Genomic DNA, 25136 nt, shown 5'->3' with positions numbered 1-25136 from the left:
TGGAAGGCTTCAGGTTGTCCCCTCTCCTTTTCAATGTTCATATATAACAGTTGGTAAAGGAAATCAAAAAGTAATTTAGAAAATAATTCACATTCCAAGGAGAGAATACTCTGAGACTTGCCGATGATTTTCTTTTTGCTAGTTGTTTTACGTCGCACCGACACAGATAGGTCTTACGGCGACGATTGTACAGGAAAGGGCTGGTGTGAAAATAGGAAACCACGGAAAACCATTTTCAGTGCTGCCGAAAGTGGGGTTCGAACCTACTATCTCCCGAATACTGGATACAGGCCGCACTTAAGCGACTGCAGCTATCGAGCTCGGTTCCGCCGATGATTTTGTTATTTTATCTCAGTATCTAGGAGAACTGGGGAAATTGCTGAATGGTATGGACGTAGCCTTGGATAAGTAGTACAAGACGAAAATAAATTAAATTTTAAAAAGTTTAATGGAGTACAGTCGAATTACGTCAAGTGATGTCGGAAATATTAGATTAGAAAATTAGGTCTTAAAGGTAGAAGATGAACATTGTTACTTGAATACTAGAATAACTATTGATGGCAGAAATAAAGAGGACATAAAATGCAGACCAGCACAAGCAGGGAGGGCCTTCCTGAAGAAAAGAAATACGCTCACTTCGAATATATGAATTAGAAAGGCGTTTTTGAAGACTTTCGTCTGGATCATGGCGTTGTATGGAAGTGATCCATGGACGATAACTAGCTCAGAAAGAAAGAGAATAGAAATTTAGTGTTACAGAAGACTGCTGAAGGTGAGATGAGTGGATCGAATCACGAATGATGATATAGTGAATCTAATTGATGATAGGAGAATGATTTGGCGAAACTTGATCAGAATAAGGGATAGAATTATAGGATACATCTTAAGACACACAGAATTAGTTTCTATGGAAGTGTATGGGTCATAAGGGCCGGGGTAGAGCATGGTATGTATATGAGAAACATATTAGAGTAGATATAGGATGTAGTAGTTACGTAGGAATTAAAATATCAGTGCGTGATAGGGTGGGATGGAGCGCTGCATCAAACCAGGGTATGGACTGATAAACCAGATTACAACAAACATGTACTAGGCTATACTGCAAGTAAAAGTTTCCAATACTGCACAGGAGAACACCCATTCACATATATGTATACACAGAGAGAGATAACATGAAAAGGAATGCATGATTTAGCGTATAAACATTTTCGTTTGTGAATAATTGCAAGTACTTCCCCAGTTTGAAACAAAATTGTAATGGTTAAGATGGTAATTTGAATGAATTGACAGCTTTGATGACTGGGAGTTATTAAGCTTTCACACCCTTTCGTATTATCGACGCTTTTTTTTATACATGCATTCACGCTTTTGTATGGCTCTGTGACCCACAGGGAAAACTAGTATATATGTATGTATGGATGTATCTGTCCAGCAATTACGTCCTTTTGAACAACTGTGTCGCAGGGAGCATATCAGGTTATGGAGATGGAATATTGGAAAGAGTCAAAAAGATTCCTGCAAATGTCAAGTTTAATAAGCTTATAACATTGACTTGAAACGGAATTTGACTGGTTAAATGAAACTTCGTTCCTAAAAATAAGTATATATATTTTAATCTAATTACTGTTTTTGTTTGTTCTCCATAGTCTGATACTGAAAATTTCCTATAGTGAACGACTGTACGGACTAGGCAGGCCCAAAATTGGATTAGACACATGCTTTGTAAATTCTGATATTAGGCACATTTATTACAGGGAAATTCTGAAATAATAACTCTATTTGTATATTCTGCACTTAGAAATATGCCGTTGCGGAAGATAGGTAAAATACGAATTCCATGTATAAATTCTTCTGTCAGTAACATTCCACTAAGGAAGTAAACAAAAACAAAATAATTTTGTATAAATAGTCATTACATGTATAAAGTTGTCGGTCATTATTAGAGCCCGGATTTTTATGCATTAATAGGTTAGAATGCAAACTTACTGAAGCGAGTTGCAAGTATAGTCTACTTTCACAACCGTTGTGCTACGGGGATTGCATAGACATTAGGGGTAAGATCCATCAAAACCCCTGTAATTTATGTTGCTCTTACTACGCTACGGAAGAGCGGGTGGCCGACACTTCCTACTAACCAAATTAGTTTGCAATCTAACCTATTACTGCATAAAAATCCGGGCTTTAGTCATTATGAATATTTTGCTTGCTAAATTAAATCAAGTAATAGATATGCATATACCGGGTTATACACAAACCCCTTGCAATTCAGTTTTATGCATCCCTTCACATTTACTATAATTCTGAGAGACATCGGTCCCTCTCCCTAAACCGGGGTTTTATAACGAGATGTTTGTTTGCGGGCTAGAAGACAGTAGGAATCGTGAGCGCCACTATTCATTCATTATGGGTACATCGAATGAAACCGAAAAACGAGTACAGATACGCAGAACACCTACTTTAAAATAGGAGGTGGACACACAAACCGGGAGCACGGTAGTGTATAGGCTGGGAGATGGGCGCTGTAGGACAAGTGTCGGAGTAGCTCACATGGCAAGCGGGCGGGGGATAAATGTGATAGTGGTCAGTGCTCGAGGTAGAAGGTCTTCTAGCCCGTAAACACACATCTCGTTATATTATCCCGGTTTAGGGAGAGGGACCAGTGTCTTTCAGAAATGTAGTAAATATGAAGGGATGCAGAAAACTGGATCGCAAGTGGCTGGTGGACCACCCTGTATAGTGCTGTTAGAAACATTCACCGAAAGAAGTTTTTGCAAACAATAATTCCATACATTGATTCTTACATCAGAAGGTTTTTCGCAAAGATTTTAACTGAACTGTAAAATTATAACTTTGGGAGCCATCTACTGAAGCATGTGGCATGGTAGTAGTAGTAGTAGTAGTAGTAGTAGTAGTAGTAGTAGTAGTAGTAGTAGTAGTAGTAGTAGTAGTAGTAGTAGTAGTAGTAGTAGTAGTAGTAGTAGTAGTAGTAGTAGTAGTAGTAGTAGTAGTAGTAGTAGTAGTAGTAGTAGTAGTAGTAGTAGTAGTAGTAGTAGTAGTAGTAGTAGTAGTAGTAGTAGTAGTAGTAGTAGTAGTAGTAGTAGTAGTAGTAGTAGTAGTAGTAGTAGTAGTAGTAGTAGTAGTAGTAGTAGTAGTAGTAGTAGTAGTAGTAGTAGTAGTAGTAGTAGTAGTAGTAGTAGTAGTAGTAGTAGTAGTAGTAGTAGTAGTAGTAGTAGTAGTAGTAGTAGTAGTAGTAGTAGTAGTAGTAGTAATGATGTCACAACACATGAATTAGGAAATTGGCTGGGAATTTAGAGATGTCCGTAGTAGGTACAGAAATGACACAGAGGGTGAATAGGAATCGTAATTCAACAGGCAAGTAACTATTTATATATTTTCGAAACCGGGGATAAATACAGTAGTAAAGAGAACCAAAACTTTCAAAAAGAGATAGAAACGGAGACAAATTTAAAATGTGAGGTAGCGTTAAATTGAACCAGCCACATACAATAAACAAAAGCAGTAAGGAAATAATCTGCACAGAGACAATTATATAAAGACAAGAACGATAAACTTTACACTAAATTACTCTTATGAGTCCAAGTAAAAGGCTGACAAGTTGTGAACCATCCTAAAGAGAACAGAACCCTTTTGTTGAAAAGGGGAGGGAAAACAAGCCAGGTGTGCAATGGTAAGGAAGTGTCCTGCAAAGTAAACATTTAGTTTTGGAGAGAATGAATACCAAATGCTGAAAACATCCTACACATATTGGTGAAGAATGTTTTTCTCTAAGTTTACATGTCATTGGCAGACACCGTCATTGGAGTTCATGATGTAAGGAAAAGAAAACGACGCACTCGTAGATGGCTTGCTACTCCTCGACGACTTGAATGCAGTTGGAAACAAGGCAAAAGTTTGAAGCCTAGAGGGCTGTGCGTGTAAAAGTCCCAGCACAAATTCATAATTGCGTTTGCTTACCCATTTGTCTCGACGTAGCAGCCTAGTGAGGAATTAGCTAATACGACTCCTGTCAGTCCACCAATAGTAAAGAGGGATCAAGCATCCATAAATCGATGTTTACATTACGAAGAGTTTAGAACATTTGTTGATACATGATTATCTAAGTGTTTACTACTTGTGGCCAGTCTTAATTAATAAGTCTGTTCGACTTTTAAATCCTTAGGATCTATGATTTTGGCAGGTGTGCTGTTGAAGTAGGGGGGGGTATGAATTGTTACGTGTTTTATACCTTCGATGGCTATCTGATGATTTCTTCTAAGTTCCTCAAATATGGCTGCGGGCGGCATAACTCCCCGCCGTATCAAAGTCGAAACTGGACTGATTTTCAGATGGAGTGGCATGGTTTATATGGTGCGAGCGTAGAAGGCACTATAATGATTTGAATAATAAATTCTTCAAGAAGGTGACGTGGAGAGAGCGACTGAATGCAGAAGTGAAGCGTTCACTTGAACGATGACGAAGGTAACCTATTATTATAGATATATTGAGGGAATATTTCAAGATGTTTATAGTAAGAATAATTAAGCATACTGAACTTTGTCATTAGGAATATTTCACAAAAGACGTTAACGGAAAAAATAATTATACGTAAAAATTCCGACGTCAGGAACATTGTTAATAATAATAATAATAATAATAATAATAATAATAATAATAATAATAATAATAATAATAATAATAATAATGTTTGCTTTACGTAACACTAACTACACTTTTACGGTTTTCGGAGACGCTGAAGTGCCGGAATTTAGTCCCGCAGGAGTTCTTTTACGTGCCTGTAAATATACCGACACGAGCCTGACGTATTTAAGCACCTTCAAATACCACCGGACTGAGCCAGGATCGAACCTGCCAAGTTGGGGTCAGAAGGCCAGCGCCTCAACCGTCTGAGCCACTCATCCCGGAAGGAACATTGTTATAAAGAAGTAAGTGGATATGAACATTTCAAACACAAATTCTGCGATCGGAAACAATACACTTTGTGAAAACAGTAAATATTGAAAATTAAAACATTGGAAACATTCCGCATAAAACTTTACAAATAACGAAAACTACAGTAAACTTATCACTGGCAATTTTCAGCCGAATAATTAGTATAATTAATAACTCCAGAAGTACTTTTAATAATACACTGAAGAACACCAGTGCAATGTACTTTGCGAGTGTAGCATTTTCCACCCCATTTAAAAAGGCAGGACTCTTTTGAATTGTGCAAATTATGTTTTACTCTACTGCAGTAATTAAGATACTTTTAGAAATGACATTATCAGACATTGTTCTGTTCATCTACTGCTTCCCATAGAACTTCGTTTCAATACACAGAGATACTCTGCCACACTCAGTCCCAACTGAAACATATTTTCTTCTTCACACGGGAACAAAATATTACAGGACTAGACAATTGGGGATCATTGACTTCCGGACCCGGTGGGGCTAACATTCATCATATTCACTGTAAAAGTAATTCTACTGGTATTTACCCGTGAAAATACTGTAACTGAAACATTGCTGTATTGATGATGTTCCACAGGCATTCTTTTCCTATCGTGAGATTGGTTAGCATTGTATACAAAGGATGCTGGCCTGTTGTGCAAGCCCTAGTGAAGTATATGCATGCAATGAAAACCAGTATGCTTAGATGATCCTTGATAATCACTTGACTGGATAAATTCTTGAGCAATATAATTACTGGCGTGGTCTTTATTGAAGAAGATACTAGAAGTGAGGCTGACATTGGCATACATATTTACAAAAATTTCATGGAAGCACGATGACTTAGAGGAAACATTTCTGACGTCCATCCATGTGAATTATAGATACAAGTGGACGCTGTGGACAAGAGAAGAACCTGCTACCTGAGTGATAAAACGGTGCAGAAAACTAATATTTTGCTATAATAAAATGATGATTGGGAAGTTGTAAACGTTTTAGCTGTATCTCTGTTATGGCAGTTAATATAAATTACATAATACCCCTTGTGGGATTCCATAAGAGGTATCAGGTCGTAAGTTCTGACTGAAATGGAATACCTCAGGGGCTCACCATTTTGGAGCCCGTGTTGGTGAAAATCAGCACCTAAATGTTTCCGGTGTTTATTCCATTCACATGTGTCAACCAACTTGCTATAAACTTTTCCGCCCCACCTAACTTGATCAACTCCTATCGTCTTGCAGCTGCCACTGCATTCGTTTTGGGAGGGAGTCTTTAACTTTTACAGCATTTTTGGCTCTTACGTTCTAAATCTGTTCCCAACTGTTACTTTTTTCGTAGCATCATACACCTTCCAATTCCATTTACTTTAATATTTAAGTTCAATTCCCTTCCAGTCAATAGTTACTATCACCATAGAATTATAATTCATAGAATTCTTAAGATCAACAAGTGGAAAAATACAGTATGCAGAAAAATATGTCTTTCACCTCAAGCAGTCGCCAGAAACCTGGCACTGCCACGAGAACTGATGAAGCTGCAATCCCACCTTCTCCAACAACACTTTGGAAATCACTTAGATTCCAGTGGATTGAAATTCCCTTACCTTTCCTACTCCCGGGACCCCTCGCCCCCACATGCCTACATATGGGACATTCGGTCAGATGACTCACCTATAAGTGTTCCCGAATTACTGGAAGAGCTAGAAGAATTTTGGTCCTTGCGGAAAAAAAGGTGTTTAACAGCATGTTCGACAATGTGCAGCACAGTTTTGAACAGTGCGTGACATGTGATGGTGCACACGTCATGGTGTACAGTTTGAACATATGCTGCAACAATGCACTTGGATATAGATTGCCACCGTTACGTTTCACGTTACAATGACGTATCTTCAGGTTCAGAACATGTCAGTAATTTCAGCACAACTTGTTTTGTCACGTATTATACTTATGAACGGAATAATAATTACATATATTTGGCAAATATTGAAACGTACTGAGTAAATACAGTTCAAAAGAAAACATCATCCAGTTAGATTTATAAAAACGCACGCACTAACAAGTATATTTCAACAATTCCACCTCACTGACCTTGACGATTTATTAGTGTTAAGTTTTCAATCCGTCAACACTAAGTGATGATTAAATGAAACTTATAACATACCTGAAAAACAAAATGTTTAACAACAGATTATACCAGAAATAGAAATAAATTAATTAAATACACAATTACATGTTTCGTCTTCCAAAGAACATCATACGTAGAGGCCAGGAGTTTTAAGGAGCAATAGTTTAGAATGCTAATTTACTGAAAGGAAAGAAACAAATATACTCCAGCCTGCACAACTTTTGTGCTACGAGGTTTGCGTAAACAGTAGGGGTACGGCACGGCACATCAGAACTCCTAGAATTTGTTACTCGGGCTCCATTACGGAAGAGCAAGCTAGACATTTTCCAATAAACCAACTTACTACTTCTTCAAAATCCAGGGTCGAATCATCAGATTTTGTCAAATCACATATTTTACATTTTTAATTTCAATTTTAATTTTAAAATTTCAAATAATTTTCATAGGATCTAATTATTTTTTAAAGAATGAAACATCTCATTCTATTTTTAATTATATTCCTTTATGTGTGATCTGTTGTTAAATATTGTCTTTTTCACATAGTTTCTAAATACCTGTAGTATTTAATCATTAACAGACTGAAGGACATCACAAGTGCAGAATAACAAACTATAAAATTGGCTTCCACTTGACAGCATCCTTTATTTCCAAGGAGGTGCAATAATCATAAAATCCCATGTTAATTTTAATATGAAGTGTCTAAGATATTTAAGGGGACATGTCCTCACCAATGTGATCCAGTTTCAGCGTAGTTTCAGGTCATTGTAAGAACTCTCACCGGTTCCGATTAGAGGCGGCAATTATCTTACACTAAATTCAGAGAAAGTGGAATTTGGGTATTCTGAGACTGTTTCTCAAGCTCATGATCCACAGGATTTCATCCGGCTTCGGTTTTCTTTTTATTTGTTTGGGGTGGGTTGGCTTAAACTAACGTTTCGTTTGTACTTTATGTGCATTACAAGCAATTGAAGGAATTAGCAGCAATATTTATTTAACAATAGTGTTTGAGCATTGTGTGTTAACCAACTGGTTCTCTGTAGGAAATCAGATGCTAATTATTATCGTTCAACGTTCCTTGTTATAAGAACTACGGAAATGCAGTTAAAAAGATGTCTGCGGGTTTCACTTCAAGTGGAATTCACCCCCTGTGAGTGGGGGTGACAGACGAAGAATACACTCACGGTATCCTCTGCAGGTCGTAAGAGGCGACTAAAAGGGGCGATCAAGGGATGATTGAATTAGAACCATGAGACTACTTGTAATTAGTACCACCACGTGGAGAACACCATGAGACACTTTTACTTGCGTGTAGTACCACTATGTTGGGTACAAGGTAGGTTTGTGATTAGTAGCAACGGAGTGCTCTGTCGGTTTTTACAGTACCTGTGAATAGTACCAGTATATGAGCAACACAATGGTTTTGGCTTAGCTATGATTAGTACCCACTATATGACGAACACCACTGGATAGTACGAGTCCCTGTGGTTAGTACAATTATGTGATGAACACCATAGGTTTCCGTCGTCTGTAAATAGTGACGCAATGTGCTAAACGCCATAGGTCTATGTTACATGTGCCAATTTCATTATCTGTGAGTAGTGCCATAATGTGTGGAATACCGCGATTCTACGCTACTTTTGATTAGTACCGCACATGACAAATACCGTGGTTCTACTTGCCTAGCGATAAGTACCATTATGAGGGGCTGATGACTTGCATTTTTGATCACGTTAAGACTACAAGTATCATCGATTCAGTATTGTGCTTTAGAAACAGCCCCTTGGTCAGTAATACTATTGTTTTACGATAGATTCTGGGAATGTGGGGTATTGCCGGTCGGATCCACTGCTTGTTTTAAATTCATATCTATCCATTCATTCTTCGTCCTGACGTTTTTGCATTCTGGTCAGTGGATGATTTCGGACTTTTAATTTGTCATTATATTTCGTCTCATTTCGTACCATTAGGGGCCGATGACCTCAATGTTAGGGCTCTTTAAATAACAAGCTTCATCATCATCAGAGTGGAATTCTCCGACAGATTTGTTTGTGATTAATATTACGGTGTACAATAGTTGTGTTGTGGCTGAATGAACCAGGCTGGTCCTAATCATTAGAGCCCGGATGTTTAGGTAGTGTTAGGTTAGAATGCAAACTAAATTTGGCTAGGAGTACGTGTCGCCTGACGTAGTGAGAGTAACATAACGTACAGGGGTTTAAATTGCTAGGCTCCTTCTGTTTATGCAAATCTCATAGCAAAACTATTTTCCAGGCTAGTGTATGCTTGTTACTCGTTTCTGTAAGTTTGCATTCTGACTTTTAAATGCCTAAACATCCGAGATGTAGCGATCATAAAATGAAGAGAATCAGTAATTTGTAGTTTGTAAAACATCTAGTACACCGAAATAAGGCCCGATGCTTGTGAAAACCTGTAACTAACAAAATCATTAAAGAAACATGATTCGATCCCTGGTGGATCTGCTTACGAAGCTGGGAGATTGCAAGTTTCAATGCGTGTTCGTTGTGGGAATGTGCCATGTGCTGATCTTGTGAAATACTATCGAAATTTTCAACTTCCAATTCCTCGGAACCGAGTGTAAAATGTGCCTTGAAATTTTAACTGATGACATTTGTCATCGTGGCCTGCGGATATGAAAAAATGTGTCAAATTTGGTGATGGAAGTTATTATTATTATTATTATTATTATTATTATTATTATTATTATTATTATTATTATTATTATTATTATTATTTACATGCAAACTGACCAATTAGGTTCACCTAAAAAATTAATTGTCAGTGTGATGTTAAGCAGCTAAAAGAGGGATGAGTGCATGATAGGTATTATCATTTCTCGTACAGGCATAGGCCCAATTGTAATTATTACCTATAGATATTGCACCTACCAAGTAGATCAAACCAAGTGGATACATTATAATTGTAGCTTCAGTTGTTTCTGAGAACAGTGTACCTCGGAGGAACTAATGTAATACCGTGCACTCTGTATTTTCTGAGAGACTGTACGTTCAGTTACGACTACTAAAATAACAACAAACCACATTGTACTACAGACCTGATGAATCATGGACTACCAAGCGTCTGCTGCTAAGCCCGAACGTCTGCAGTTTACGAGGTGTCGAGTGATCAGCACTGGACTTCGAACCCGCCGAAGACAAATGGGAAAACACGTAAAACCATCTTCAAGTCTGTCGACGGTGGGAATCGAATCCACCACCTCTCGATTACAAGCTCACAGCTTTACGACCCGAACTCCATAGACAACACGCTTGGGCATTTCATTATCTCTATAGAAGATGTACTTTTACGACTGAACGTATTAACTCCTGAGGTTTACCGGTGGTGAGGATTTGGATGATGCCAATAATGATAACTAGAGTCCGGTTTTTATACAGTAATAGGTTGTAATCAAACTTACTGATGCGGGTAACAACTGTAGTCTATCCTGCACAACGGTTATGGTGTGAGATTTACATGAACATTAGGGGTATGGCTCAATAGGACCCCTAGAATTTATGCTACTCTCCCTACATAATGGAAGAACGGGCTGGCCTATACTTCCCGATAACCAAATTAGTTTTCATTCTAACACATGACTGCCTAACATTCCTTGGTATACTGATAACGATGCTAATAATTTTAGTGATGATGAAAGAGAAGAATACAGAGAGAACAAAGCAGGCAAATGGTGACAGACTCTATTTGACAAGTTGAATTTCAATATTCCTTTGATGTGTGAAACGAAATGATGTGTTATTGTTCACATAGTACATATTCACTGTAAGCGACTTCCTGAACCAACGACACTGTTTCTCGCAACAAGGGGGCAAGTAACGTTTTATACAATTCATGGAACATGAAACAGAATATAAAGTTGAGTTTCCACATTCACTCTTAGTGGCAGTAACAGACAGACGACTGGAAGTTATTGCGTGACAAATAAAAGTGGGGGTTCTTGATGGTAAGAGTAACTTAGTATCGCTCGCCTGCTTATCATAAAAGCTTCACCCATAAAGGATAAAGTAAGATGGCGTTGTAAAGCTTTTAACTACCTCGGGAACACAGTAACAACTTCTAACCAAGTACTAGATTTTATTTCGAATTAATAATTAATTCTATAGTTTGGAAGACAGCGCGTGTGGTCTTTTCTTTTATGAGGACACATTAACAACTCGAAACATGTAATACTAATATCTAATGTTTAGGAATGCGAATTTACAGAAGCGAGTAAGAAGTGTACACAAGCCCAGACAAGAGTATTGCTATGAGATTTGCATAAGTTTTAGGGGCCGGAACATTAAAATCCCTTTAAGTTATGTTACTGTCACTACAGTAGGGAAGCGCGGGCTAGGCTACAATTACTCCTAGACCGAGCTCGATAGCTGCAGTCGCTTAAGTGCAACCAGTATCCAGTATTGGGGAGATCGTAGGTTCGAACCCCACTGGCGGCAGCCCTGAAGATGGTTTTCCGTGGTTTCCAATTTTCACACCAGGAAAATGCTGGGGCTGTACCTTTATTAATGCCACGGTCGCTTCCTTCCCACTCCTAGCCCATTCCTCCCTCATCGTCGCCATATGACCTATCCATGTTGGTGCGACGTAAAACAAATAACAAAAAAAATTACTCCTAGACAAAACTAGTTGTAACGGATGGCCTGGGGAAACTTTCAATTCTCATTTATCTAGTACGCCTCTTGAGTGATGCAAAGGCTATGTATCTCAGTAGAAACTGTGTATGTTGGGTACATAGCCATATACATATATTACATACATTTATCGATAACGTCAATAATGTCTTACAAAATACATTTTAATTATATTTATGCATTGCCCAGTCAAATGTTTAACATAAATTTAATGTCATCACACAATAATATTAATACTACGAATGTAGTGTCACAAAAAACGTTCACGTAAATGTAAAGTGCGTGAGGAAAATTAAAGAAAAACTAGCCAGCTTATTAGACAACTCCTGAATTGTTGCATAGTTTAAAATGCATTGTAATAGGATGATGATGATGATGATGATGATGATGTATTAGTCCTATAGAAAAACTATTACGGTTTATACAAAAGATTTGCAGTTTTACGTCTGTTTTCCTGGGCGTCCCGGGGTTTCTCCCACCGGGGCAGTAGTTCATGACTGCTTTGGGGATCTCGCTTCTGCGCATCCTGTTTAGGTGTTCTAGGAATTTTATCTGGTATTCATATTTGTATTCCAATATAGATCTCCTTTTAAGAACACTCAGCACTTCTGTATTTTTTGTGTTCTCACTTAGTGACTCCTGCTGTTCGCCGCATGCATTTCCTTTCACCGGTAGTTATTCTTCCCTCATCGCATTTCTTCTAGGTTCACGCTTCACCGCCATAGCAAAGTACAGGTCTTGCTTAGGTTTTGTAAATTCTTGTACTGGTTTGACGTGGATGATAAGAAGAAGTCGAAAACAACCAAGAAAGGGTATAACTAAAAATTAAACGCCTGAAAGTAGAATACAGCATGCCAATTACTTATCATGGGTGAGGGGCGTGCCGTGGCGGAAGGTCAACGGACTGGCTAGCCAGTTGGATTCGCGCCGATGACAGAACAACGGTTTTTCAACACCTCGATTTCTATGCTATGTTGGAGATAAAAGGGGACTCCATTATGATAAGTTCCAGGTTTCAAGTTCCTAAGTATTTAAACATAAATTTTTAGAAATTTCTAAATATTTGAGTGTGATTTTGTAGAAACTGATGATGCTCTTCCAAGAACGAAACATATCATACCATTTAATTAAGTTGTTTATTTATCGTGTATAATACTGTTACCATATGTTTTCTTCATGTAGTTTAAAAATCTGTAATTCAAAATTATTTCGGACAGACGGAAGAATCTAAAAGTTAAAAAAAACGTTTCGTACATTAAGCACCGAAGTATACGCTTAGTCATATCAAGCAGACATGTGTAAATCTGAGGAATTTTCGTCTCTTTTCCTAGATTAACACATGTTTGCTTCAATCCTATCTCGTCGTACTTTGAAACAAGCCTTGAATTGAGCATCATCAATTCCATTTCATCCCATTACCGTGTTTATCAGCCATCCTATCTGTCCTCTCACAGATATTCATCCATCATTCCAATTTCAATCCCAGTCTGATCAAATAAATTAACTAGCATTCTCCAACTAGTCGAAAATCCTTTAATATTGGTGCGTGTATGAAATTAAGCCGAAATGAACAGCTGGTTAGACCGGTAATAGAGACAGCTACGTGTATGTACATGACGTAGCAGCGAGTGTTAATTGACAGGCTATGTTCCAGTCCATGGTTGGAATTGGCTTTGTTATAGGATTATCCCGCTGTAACACAAGTCCAGTTCGGAATTACCATCAAAGAACCTTCCATTATTGACCTAAAACCCAATGTGGGTTAGGAATTAAACAGTTATTTTGCATCCGAGATATTATCTGCAGGATAACCACTTTCGAGATTTTGTGAAGTGCGAGAAGGGGAATTTCAACATGTCTATTATTATTATTATTATTACTGTATTATTATTATTATTATTATTATTATTACTATTATTATTATTATTATTATTATTGATTCGTTATGCCCAATTAAGGAGTGCGTTTCCAGTCATTAGCATTTTTTGGTGTTTCTTCTTCTCTTCCCAATATCCACTTCATCCTCTCGCTGTGTTCCCTTTAACATTGTTCAGTCTATCCTGTATTTATATTCGAGTGGGCTTTACAGAAAATTTGTGCTTGTGAATGAAGATTCTGAATTTTATTCCAACTTGGATGGTTTCTTCATTTATGCCAATTTCATTTAGGTCTTCACTGATTTAATTTAGCTAATTATTGTGATAATTCACTGATAAGGCTAAGTTTAGAAGTTTACTTGTGAGCCTGTAATTATCCATTTATATAAGCGACCATAAAATTATAATCGTCGGTTTCTGATTGTACATGTGATATTTCTGTAACCCCATAGATTTCATGTGATTTCATTTTCATCCAGATTTTCCTGGGTAATTTTCTTTCTTGTTTTCGATCATCTTTACTGGAGATCTGCAACCAATTATAATAGTTTCAGATGCATAATCTGCTATTGTTTTCACTACTGTGATATAATATTGTAATTTTACCTTTTTTGATATATTTCATTTATTGTACCTGTTGCAAGTTATTTTGTATGCTCTTTGAAGGCTTTCATGTCCTTCTTTGTTAGCTCGCTAATTCAACGCCGCTGGTCAAATAATTTCACATTGATACCAAAATGTTTCCACTTGAAGGATATTTCCATATTTTGTGATTAAGGTGTGATATAGTCCCTTCCATTTACTTTGTCTCATAAAAAATTTGGAGTCCTGTTTTGGTTGCTATTTCATGGAGTTTCTCTACACATAGGATAGCAATGTCATCAGCAAATGCTAGGCAAGTAAGGTGAATTTTGTTTCGGATACATATACCAATATTTATACCTTGAGTTTCATTTTGCGACAACCTAATTACTTTTTCTAGAACTAAATTAAGTAGTAAGGAACTGACTCCTGTTTTGATTTGAAATGTTTCAGGAATTTCTCCTAAAAAATTTGACTTACGATATTGTGTTGGTCATTGTTTGCTTGATAGATTCTCTTGTTTTATTGTGAATTGGAATTCGTCTAGAACGTTAAACACTATCCGTATACGGAATCGTATGCCTTTTTGAAGTCAATAAATGTAATTGCAGTTTGTCTGGATTTTCAAATTTGAAGAATGGTTTCAAGGTTGAAAATTTGCTCTATACATGATCTCCCTTTTCTAAATCCTGCCCGTTATTGACCAATTATTATTATTATTATTATTATTATTATTATTATTATTATTATTATTATTATTATTACGGGGATACTCGTGACCAGCATAGGTGAAAGAAGGTGCCGGAGAATGGGTCTAACTACTATGTCAAGAAAGAATTTAAACTGAAATGGAAGCTTATATTTTCAAAAAGCAACAAGTTAACGAAATTCTCACTTAGTGATATAACAGTGATATATCAGGTACCATGACAAAGTTTAGACACAGCAAGAAAACCCAAATTTAGTGACTGTTTGATAATCAGGGCTTTCAGCCCCTCACTTTACATTTCCTGAGCTCTCAGCTCAACTTTACAAAAAAGTACAATTTTACACAAGGGCAGAAATCCCCTAATACATGGAGCGCTGGCTCCCAACTCACAATATCAAGCCTTCAAAAGGCATTCCGTAATCATACTTTGAAAAAGAGCTAACAGACTCTTAGTTTTCAAGCCCATTCAAGGCAACACCAAAAATATATAACACCTTTTTGGCCTTCCATGGCTCAGCTTACAAACTGAAACAGAGGTATCTCGTACCCAACCTATAAGGCCTTCGTGTAAAAGAAATAACAGTTAAATAAATGGCCCGACCGAAAAATGAAAGGAGGCGAATACTTCCACTCCTAGATGTGAATTCTAAAACCTAAAGGGCAATAGACCGATGAAACAGGGGCTATTCCCAAACTATGGAAGTGACTCGTATAAGAAAGAATTTAAGACATTACGGAAAGGAAGAAAACCAGTTACAAAACATAGTCACCTCGAGCCAATATGAAGGGGAGCTCGAGAGGATACCTCACTCTATCCCCGATTTACAGTCAAAGATTTTATGAAGTTGTTACATAAGCCGGCAGAAGTTACATTTTCAGAAAGTTAGGTTACATAGTTAAGGTTTCGGACCTCTCCTTCGGGTTAAACTGCAGAGATAGCAAGAAATAAAAATGTTAAGTGGCCATACCTTGTCGGAGTACTGCAGCCTGATGAAAGAGGCACCTCCCGCCTCCTGCTTGACACACACATTAAGTTAGATGACAATCAATTGGCCAAGAGACGTGAAAATCCGCAGTTTATAAACCCTCGGGGAAAGTTTGAGACCTTTTATGAATAATCAAGCCACCCTCTCACTTTATTGGTTACCTTAAAGTTACACATAAAATCGAAGAAGAAGCCTGTGATAGGCAAAAAATTAATTACAGAAATTCGTGATTGGCTAAATTCAAAACTGGCGGAAAGAAAGGATAAATATTGCCAACCCAAAAATGAATGAACGAAATTTAGTAAAGAAAAACTTATGAATACAAAACTTCTTCAAAAAAGTTCTTTCACTTCGCACCAGAGTGCATGATCATAGTTTTTGTAGCAGAGACATCTGTTGAAGAAAGTCCAAACTTCTTGATGACTGGTAAACAAAACACGTAGAATTTGATACAGTACATGAAACTTCAAAGTAAGAAAATTACGTCCAATTACTGTAGTGACATCTTCTGAGTAATGGTTGAAGTAGGTGTAGTTGCAAGTCCACTATTTCTCCAGAAGAGGAGTTATTTTAGGCGCAAGATTTATATGTGCGGCGTAGAGGTGTACCTCCCGCTCTAATTATTATTATTATTATTATTATTATTATTATTATTATTATTATTATTATTATTATTATTATTATTATTTAATCCGTTTACAGTACAGGATTGATTTCTCTCTCGGACTGAGGGGGGGATTCCACCTCTACCGCTTCAAGGGCAGTGTCATGGAGCGTGAGACATTTGGTCTGGAATACAATTAGGAAGGATGACCAGTACTTCATTCAGGTGGCCTCACCTAATATGCTGAATAGGGGCCTTGTTTGGGAAGGGGGGGGGGTGTAATGGGAACATTGGAAGGGATAGTCAAGGAAGAGAAAAGGATGCTTAAGTTAAGACACCATCCCGGCGTTTTCCCGAAGAAGGAGAAGTGAGAAACCACGGGAATGTTTCATATTCAGGAATATGACGGGAAAGTTCAACTGAAGCAAAAAAAAATCATGTGGATATATGCCCTGTACTTAAAGGTTTCCGAAATATAACACATTTAATGTACATTTGTTTTTGGGCTGGTGGCACGCACGTATTTGTCTCACCCAGCCAACCTATTTGACGTTTAATTTTACCTCGTTGATTTCAACCTCTTTGCTTGGGATGTCTTTCTGCCATAATACTAGTCCGTTGAACGTTCAGTTGTCCATGGTGTGTGGATTGAGAATTTATCAGAGAGAAGCATCGGTTAACTATGTTTGTACGCGCACTGGCTAAAATGCCACACATGCACACTAATGAAGAATATACGGATAAGGTGTGGGTTTAGGGCTTCTGTGATGGTAATGCCCCTGCTGTTGTCCAGGAATACCGTCGGTGTTTCGCGACACGTCGAATTCCTGATCGTAGAGTGTTCACCAGAGTTTTCAGCACATTGCATTGAACAGGTATTCTTTCAAGTTCCCATTTCTCTTCAGAACGTGTAGTTAAACAACCTGTGCAGGATCAGCAACACATTGTTGAAATGTGAACCGTAGTCCTACTACCAGCACACGGCGAATTTCTGCACGTATCACGTGTATGGTGATCTGTTTACATGCTTTAAACTTGTACCCATTTCAAAACGTCAAAGCGGTTGGGTTGGTAAGACACATATGCCCCACTAGCCTAAAACAAATGTACGTTAAATATGTTTTATCTCGGAAACTATATTTTGAAATAATCATTATGTCTATATGAAGTGTTTTGCTTCAAATGATCGTTCCCGTCACACCTCTGAATAGTGAACATTCCTCCTGGGACACGATGTATAAAGTAATCATTCTTGCGAGAAACTAAGACGCCTTCAATTCCCTGTGGATGGGGGACGTAGATGAATACATCCACGATGTCTCCTGCCTATCGTAAGAGGTGACTAAAAGGGGTGGCCAAGTGATGATTGAATTAGAATCACGAAACTACTTGCGATTAGTACCATTACGCGGGGAACACCATGGGTCGCCTTTACTTGCGAGTAGTACCACTATGTTAGGTATTCAACAGGTTTGTGATTAGTAGCAGCAAAGAGCGGTTCACTGTCCGTTAACAGTACGTACCTGTGATTAGCATCACTACATGCGGAACACCACAGGCTTATGTTGCCTGTCATTTGTACCATTATGTGAGAAGCATCACGGGTCTGGGAGTTGCTTGTGATCAGTGCCACAATATGAGGAACAACGTGAGTTTGCATTACCTATGAGTGGCGCCATTATAGGAGAAACACCATAGGTCAGCGTTACGTATGGGACGTAAAATACTTGTACCATAATGTATGGAACACCGTGAGAGTGTGCGCTAGTTTTTATAAGTACCACAACATGAGAAATACCATGGTTCTACTTTACCAGCGCTAAGTACCGTTATGAGGGGCCCTTCACCTTGATTTTCGGCCCCATTCAGACAAAAACCATAATCGATTCAGGATTGTGCTTTGAAGGCAACCCCTTGATCAGTATATGCTATTGTTTTAACATAGTCCCTGCGAAGGTGGGGCATTGTGTGTCGGTCATTTTTCATCGCCTCAGAACAAGTCAAGATTTTAATATACGCAGACGACATGGTTTTGTTATCGCCGAATCTAGGACAATTACAGGAATCCCTGGACAAACTAAGTGGTATGCAGAGAATCAATTAACTATCAACAGAAATAAGACTGTGGGTATAATATTCAGAAGTGGAGGCAGAACCTCAGGCAAAGAAACCTTAACATATGAAGAAGTCAAAATTAACATAGTCAATAAGTGGAAATATTTAGGAATAACCATGCAGAATAGTGGGATAGTGTTCACGGAACACATCAGAGAGAGAACCGCAGCCGGAATTTTGGCAATCAAGAGCATCATGCACTTAAACCAGACCTCTATTGACACCGCAAGGATTTTGTTCTGCGTTAAAATAACACCTGTGGTTACCTACAGAATCCAAATCATTTTTTACTATCTTAGCAAACATGACTTAAATGAGCTGGAGAAGGTAAAAGCGATCTACCTAAAAAGATTTCTAAGTGTATCATTCAGCATATGAAATAAAAATAATACTCGTATGGCCTCAGCTACCGTGTGCAGACATTTCAATTTGACGCCATCTGGCTGTCTGCTCGTCAATTTCGACGTTCCGTTTTACTCTAGGCCCCCACTAGATGGCAGATCGAGTAAACCGAAACTCTCTTGGGCGTCTATGGCTGAGATTTAATGAATTTTGTCGGGTAAACACCAAATGTGTCACCAGAGATCTTTTACATGCCGACATCGTACGACATGGAGTGTCGAATTGACTTTTCTCCGCCCTTCAAAAATCCGACTACCTCTGCCGGGTTTGAACCCGCTATCTTCGGATCCGGAGCATATGAAATGGCAAGGCAAAACTACTTTATTGAAGATCTTCGGATTCAGATTCATCTGCCTTACACTACGAGCTATGGAGACCTTTTGGACGAACTGAAGAGGGAGAAAGAAGAAATATGGTAAGAATTCTACTTTACTGATGCGATGACAACGACAGGGTGGACAGATAGCCGTTACATACAGTGACCCGCTTTGCTATTCATAGGTTTCATCATAAGTGCTGCCAACGTAAGGCGGATCATGTACCAGATCTGCAATGTGTGTGCTTGTGGTGTAGCAAGCGTTGTGATAGATATCATGCCTCTCATTGTTAGGAAAGAGATAAGGCCTTGACTGAACTAAGTAAGGAATTAAATGAAATGGCGTATGGCTTTTAGTGCCGGGAGTGTCGGAGGACAAGTTCAATTCGCCAGGTGCAGGTCTTTTGATTCGACTCCCGTAGGCGACCTGCGCCTCATGATGAGGATGAAATGATGATGAAGATGACACATATACTCAGCCCCAGTGCCAGCGAAATTAACCAATTAAGTTAAAATTCCCGACCCCGTCGGGAATCGAACCCGGGACCCCTGTGACCAAAGGCCAGCACACTAACCATTTAATCATGGAGCCGGACTAAGTAAGGAATAATTCATGTGCATATCCTATATTTACTTTTGGCCATTCGCTCCATTAAATATTTTTAATATTTCTCATCGTCGTCTTCTTTAATTTTAGCCATGGACGGATTTAGGAATTATTTTTACCTTTCATTATTGTGAGTTGCTGCCTGGCCGAGGCGATAAAGACGTGCTCGGTTCACCCGGAAAGACATGGGTTCGAATTCCCGTCGGGAAGTCGTAAAATTTAAGAAACGAGATTTCCACTTCCGGAGGTGCATATGGCCCTGAGGTTCACTCAGCCTACACCAAAACTGAGTACCAGGTTAATTCCTGGGGGCAAAGGCGGCCGGGCGTAGAGCTAACCACTCTACCCCATCGCGTGCCGAGGTTAACAATGGTGGAAGCCTTTAGCTTCCACTCTTCCAAGGGCTTTCGTGGCCTGAATGGAGGTGACTTTTCTTTGCTTTGCTATTATTGTGAGTTGGATCCGCTGATTATTTTACATTCAAATTTACCAATTCATTCCTAATCATTGCGTTTTGAACTCTGGTGATTGGGTGAATTTTGTTCTTTTAAATTATCATTAAATTCAGACCCATTCTTTACCACTAGGTGTCGATAACTTAGATGTTAGGCCCTTTGAACAAGCATCATTATCATCATCATCATCATCATCCAACCCCTTTAAGCAGCCGATGTTAGAGCAATAATAATTACCCAATTTATGGACTCGGTAGGTAAAACACGGATAAAACCTGCCAGTGACCGCTTATATACAGTTCACCGTAATAATCCATTTCTGGAAAACCAACTTGGAGGGCGGACGCCATTGTAGTTCACGCCTGCAGACGCCAGTTTAATTTCCGCTTCCCCCTGCCAGGAACAAACTTACAACCCGCGTCCAATACTGCACGCATGCTTGCCTGCCTACCCGCCAGCACAGAGCAAGATTTATTGTATCACAATGCATGGGCTTCGTACAGCCAAAGAGTAAGCTTGCAGATAATAAAATTTAATGATACCACAATACCCGCTCCACTGTACGGGAAAATTATTCTTTCCCCGCTGTTATAGAGCAAAAATTATGTTTGAAATTTGGAGTAGCATTGTGAATGAGAATATATCTGTTAATTTCGTAGCGAGAAACGCTAGATAAAATTATTATACACCGTCAAAATTTTGAATTCTTTGAATTTGTATATTTCATTTTTATCCTCCTATAACTTAGGGGTGACATGAAAGTTTGATTTCTCTCGTCAACTGTTGTCCTTATCCCGAGATGGTGTGACTATTTTTAAGGACACCCATCAGTGGAGGAGAACTGCAACGATCATTTTACCCACATATCTGCATTTCTGACAATCTTAAATCTGTGGCGCTACCGGGAATTGAACCAAGGCTTCCAAAGACCAATTTACATTCATTAATAATAATCTTAATACTCCTAATAACTACATTGTTTCATGCTAAGTCTGCCGCGAGTAATTTATGTGACTAATCCAATTTTAGTGGAAATATGAGAAGTTTTGTTTATTTATTTATTTATTTACTTATTTATTTATTTATTTATTTATTTATTTATTTATTTATTTATTTATTTATTTAATTATTTATTTATTTATTTATTTATTTATTTATTTATTTATTTATTTATTTTGTATAACCTTATTTATTTTCTGTGATTTACAGCAGGACAAAAGCATCCCAACTATAAGAAATCTACACTAATTTCTTTTAACATATTTATTATTAATACATAAATGTATATAAAGGAATGAATACACCGAGCGAGTTCGCCGTGCGGTTAGGGGCGCACAGCTGTGAGCTTGCATTCGAGTTATAGTGCGTTCAAACTCCACTGTCGGCAGCCCTGAAGATGGTTTTCATGAGTTTCCCATTTTCACACTAAGCAAATGCTGGGACTGTAAGGCCAATTACTTCCCACTGCTAGCAAATTTCCTGCCCCCCCATCGTCGCCATAAGACCTCTCTGTGTCGGTGCGATGTAAAGCAGCGTGTAAATATATTTATACCAAAGGTAAATTTCTGAGTATTACTATAAAGAAACACTACACCATATACTGTACTGATTTCTTAAGTCTACGTACTATTTTCAACATCTCTGTTTTTTTTTGTTTTTTTTTGCTAGGGGCTTTACGTCGCACCGACACAGATAGGTCTTATGGCGACGATGGGATAGGGAAGGCCTAGGAGTTGGAAGGAAGCGGCCGTGGCCTTAGTTAAGGTACAGACCCAGCATTTTCCTGGTGTGAAAATGGGAAACCACGGAAAACCGTCTTCAGGGCTGCCGATAGTGGGATTCGAACCTACTATCTCCCGGATGCAAGCTCACAGCCGCGCGCCTCTACGCGCACGGCCAACTCGCCCCGTCATCTCTGTTTTTAAAATACATGTCTACTATATATGTCTCTATTTAAACCCGGAAGGAAATTCCAGGTATTAAAGATTTGCTGAACCTTGCCTTTTCTTGGAGGTATACTGTTTGGGGATGACAAGTATTTAAGATCCATTCTCAGATAACTTGGTGTGTCTGTACAGAGGACGTTGTGGACAAGCGAGATCGAGTGAATACGTTGCCATTGATGCTTTCACAGCCCCTACTTATAGACATGTTACTGTATAGGCTTTTGGGCTTATGCCGTCTCAAGAAAATAAGGTTAAATTATTTACGTTTCGCAGAGAACTGTGCTCTGCGTCCTCAGAAGAAATATCGACTGTCCACGAGAAAGGCTTAAGAAAGTTTTAAAAAGCCTTTCTCGTGGACAGTCGAGATTTATTCTGAGGACGCAGAGCACAGTTCTCTGTGAAACGTAAAGAATTTCTCCTTATTTTCTTGACACGGCATAAACCCAAAAGCCTTACAATATCATGTCTACAACACCTGATATATTTAATATAAAAAAACGGACGCATCTATTATAAGCCCCCTGAAGATTAGCATTAAGTGTAGTATTCAAAACAAAGTCATCTTCGTACAGGCCATGGAGGCCCTTGGAGGAGTGGAAGGTAAAGGCTTCCACCACTGTTAACCTCGGCACGTGATGGGGTAGTGTGATTAGCTCTACGCCCGGCCGCCTTTGCCTCCAGGAATTAACCTGGTACTCATTTTTGGTGTAGGCTGAGTGAATCTCAGGGCCATATGCACCTCCGGAAGTGGAAGTGTAGTATTCACGTTTTTCTATATTAAGTCACCATAATCGAAAATGGGTGAAATTAAGCTATGAAAAAATAATTTCCTCGTATTTAGTGGAAGGAGTTTCCGCAAACTCCTAATGGAATGCAAAGAAAATAATATTCCTTCCGTCATCTCTTCTGTAGTTAGACCAGATAATGAGGTTTTTTTCATTTACAACATAGTAGTGAGTGTAACCTCGTCATGTATACTTTGTACTGTTTCCGGTGTAGTCGTATCATAGGTGTGATCATACTCTGCCCCCTTTATTTCCAGATAGTGGCGGTGGAGGAGGGGTTGTTGCGGGGGCAGGATCGAGTCGACTCCTAGCCCTCTGTCTAGCGCTGCTGGCGGCGCTGGGGGCTGGTTGCTGAACTGAGGGGTGGCACAGGTAAGACAAACATCACGTGCTGCTTGCACATGGCCTACGTCTCACTACAATATTATGCACGCGTCGTGAGATCTGATTTGGAATGTGAAGCAATTATATAACCACAGTATGCTTAGCATTTTTACGCACATTTTAAAAGCTTGTTTCTCAATTGTTTTAAATTAAGCATGGTTGTATTTCAATGTTATTTTATGACAAGATATTTCCTAGGTTCATACATACCATGTGTAACAAACTTACAGTATGTTCCTAAACTTCTTATAATTCTAGAGACACCAGTCACACAGGATATAATACATACCTCAATCCACCTAAGTGAACAATTTTAGGCCATTGCTTTGCTGCTAACCGCAATTTATATGTTGTACGCATCTATTACTGTTAAGAAACTCGTAAAACAGTAATCGTATTTGAACCAATATTTGTACCAGCTTTCCCAAAATATACAAATAAATAATACTAAATTTACAGTTACCATTGTAATATTCACCGAAACTGACCCAATTTTGAGCGATCATTTTACGGTAGAGGAAGGCACTTCTAACATATTATTATGCTGTTTTAGGTGGCTCCAGAAATACGAATGGTGAGCAATTGAAGGTACCAAAAGAAAGCAAGATAGATGCAAATAAATTTAAGAATAAATCATGATGAATATAGTCCGGCTCCATGGCTAAAGGGTTACCGTGCTGTGCTTTGGTCACAGGGGTCCAAGGTTCGATTCCCGGCAGGGTCGGAAATTTTAACCATAATTGTTTCATTCTCCTGGCACGGGGACTGGGTGTATGTGTCATCTTCATCATCATTTCATCCTCATCACAACGCGCAGGTCGCCTACGGGAGTCAAATCACTGCCGAGCCAAAATTCTCGGACACATCCCGGCACTAAAATCCATACGCCATTCTTTTGTCATGAATACAAAATGCTATTCATTATCTTGTACATCTTCCACACACGACACAGTCTTAAGCCACTGATAGTTAAACTTTCTTTGTGGCAAATGGTCAGCTCGTACTCACACGTTCATTCAGTATATTGAAATTCTTACGCACCAGAAACCCCTAGGAGCACTTCAGAAACACATAAACTACCGTAATACAAGTTTTTATTCCTCCCCCAAAGGGGGAGGCTGGCCTCCTAGACGGCGAAAACGTCTGTCAGGCCAGGAGATTTGTTACGGATAAGGTGAGGAGATTGGCAGCCGTGGCCTATAGTAGGAACTGTCCCGGTATTCACCTTAGTGCAGAAGAATGAAAAACCATGGAAAGCCATTCTCAGGACTTACAGCGATGGGGACCATCCCTTCTCCATCTCCCGAATGCAGAGGCGTAGATCCAAGACAGAGCCGCGGCTACCCCTTCTCCGTTCGGTTGGTCGGTCGGAGTGCAGAGCCGTCGAACCACGGGATCAACCGTAGGCCGACGCCCACTTAGCAACCACACACTCATGACGTCAACTTTTAATATACCATGCTAATAATCCCCTGTGAAAGTTAAACATTTAGAAAAGTATGAAGATTCTGCAGGCTACCAATAAAGCCCATGTCATGTATTAGACAGTAGGAATGACTAAGTTTTATCTGATAATATTTCCATTCCTGGAGTTATGAATTTATCAAAATATATAGAACTTCGCATGTGG

The 25136-nt window shown here is 38.8% G+C and overlaps 1 protein-coding gene across 2 annotated transcripts in view; it reads left to right on the top strand.

The window, feature by feature from the left end:
• Nucleotides 1–25136, top strand: part of LOC136884493 (uncharacterized) — an 865858-nt gene that overhangs the window by 22600 nt on the left and 818122 nt on the right. For both annotated transcript variants that reach the window (XM_067156699.2, XM_067156698.2), the window contains one exon: nucleotides 23380–23494. The gene's annotated coding sequence lies outside the window, so the exon portion shown is untranslated. Of the gene's footprint in view, nucleotides 1–23379; nucleotides 23495–25136 lie in introns of those variants that run through there.

This window comes from Anabrus simplex, chromosome 12 (genome assembly GCF_040414725.1).
Source record: "Anabrus simplex isolate iqAnaSimp1 chromosome 12, ASM4041472v1, whole genome shotgun sequence".
NCBI classification, from domain to species: domain Eukaryota; kingdom Metazoa; phylum Arthropoda; class Insecta; order Orthoptera; family Tettigoniidae; genus Anabrus; species Anabrus simplex.
The sequence above is the reverse complement of the archived record's forward strand: the minus strand, read 5'-3'. Positions and strand labels throughout refer to the sequence as shown.